Consider the following 1,869-nt stretch of genomic DNA (forward strand, 5'->3'; position numbering starts at 1 on the left):
TACCACACTTGTAGCAAACTTTCTTGGAGCGGGACTTGTAGTCTTTCCCTCTCCTTTGCTTGAGGATTTGGCGGAAGCTCTTGATGACGAGTGCCATTTCCTCATTGTCAAGCTTGGAGGCGTCGATTGGTTGTCTACTTGGTGTAGACTCCTCCTTTTCTTCTGTCGCCTTGAATGCGACGGGTTGAGCTTCGGATGTAGATGGATCATCAAGCTCGTTGATCTTCCTCGAGCCTTCGATCATGCACTCAAAACTTACAAAATGCCCGATTACTTCCTCGGGGGTCATTTTAGTATATCTAGGATTACCACGAATTAATTGAACTTGAGTGGGGTTAAGGAAAATGAGAGATCTTAGAATAACCTTAACCATTTCGTGGTCGTCCCACTTCTTGCTCCCGAGGTTACGCACTTGGTTCACCAAGGTCTTGAGCCGGTTGTACATGTGTTGTGGCTCTTCCCCTTTGCGAAGCCGGAACCGACCGAGCTCCCCCTCGATCGTTTCCCGCTTGGTGATCTTTGTGAGCTCATCTCCCTCGTGCGCGGTTTTGAGCACATCCCAAACCTCCTTGGCACTCTTCAACCCTTGAACTTTGTTATACTCCTCTCTACTTAAGGAGGCAAGGAGTATTGTTGTTGCTTGAGAGTTGAAGTGCTCGATTTGGGCCACCTCATCCTCATCATAATCCTTATCCCCTATGGATGGTACCTGTGCTCCAAACTCAACAACATTCCATATACTTTTGTGGAGTGAGGTTAGATGAAATTTCATTAAATCACTCCACCTAGCATAATCTTCACCGTCAAAAGTTGGCGGTTTGCCTAATGGAACGGAAAGCAATGGAGTATGTCTAGATGTACGAGAGTAGTGTAGGGGAATCTTACTAAACTTCTTACGCTCTTGGCGTTTAGAAGTTACGGAGGGCGCATCGGAGCCGGAGGTCGATGTTGATGAAGTGTCGGTCTCGTAGTAGACCACTTTCCTCATCCTCTTTTGCTTGTCCCCACTCCGATGCGGCTTGTGGGAAGAAGATTTTTCCTTCTTCTCTTTGTGGTGAGAAGAAGATTTCTTCTCCTTCCCTTTGTTGGAGGAGCTCTTCTTCTTCTCAACCCTCTTGGTGCGGGACTCTTTCGATGAAGTGCTCCCGTGGCTTGTAGTGGGCTTTTCGCCGGTCTCCATCTCCTTCTTGGCGTGATCTCCCGACATCACTTCGAGCGGTTAGGCTCTAATGAAGAACCTGGCTTTGATACCAATTGATAGTCGCCTAGAGGGGGGTGAATAGGGCGAAACTGAAATTTACAAATATAAACACAACTACAAGCCGAGTTAGCGTTAGAAATATAAACGAGTCCGCGAGAGAGGCCGCAAAACAAATCGCAAGCAAATGAAGAGTGTGACACGCGGATTTGTTTTACCGAGGTTCGGTTCTCGCAAACCTACTCCCCGTTGAGGAGGCCACAAAGGCCGGGTCTCTTTCAACCCTTCCCTCTCTCAAACGGTCCCTCGGACCGAGTGAGCTTCTCTTCTCAAATCAAAGCCGGGAACAAAACTTCCCCGCAAGGGCCACCACACAATTGGTGCCTCTTGCCTTGATTACAATGGAACTTTGATCACAAGAACAAGTGAGAAAGAAAAGAAGCAATCCAAGCGCAAGAGCTCAAAAGAACACGACAAATCTCTCTCTCTAATCACTAAAGCCTTTTGTGGATTTGGAGAGGATTTGATCTCTTTGGTGTGTCTAGAATTGAATGCTAGAGCTCTTGTAGTGGTTGAGAAGTGGAAAACTTGGATGCAATGAATGGTGGGGTGGTTGGGGTATTTATAGCCCCAACCACCAAAAGTGGCCGTTGGGAAGCTGTCTGCTCGAT

This window comes from Zea mays, chromosome 10 (genome assembly GCF_902167145.1).
Source record: "Zea mays cultivar B73 chromosome 10, Zm-B73-REFERENCE-NAM-5.0, whole genome shotgun sequence".
NCBI classification, from domain to species: domain Eukaryota; kingdom Viridiplantae; phylum Streptophyta; class Magnoliopsida; order Poales; family Poaceae; genus Zea; species Zea mays.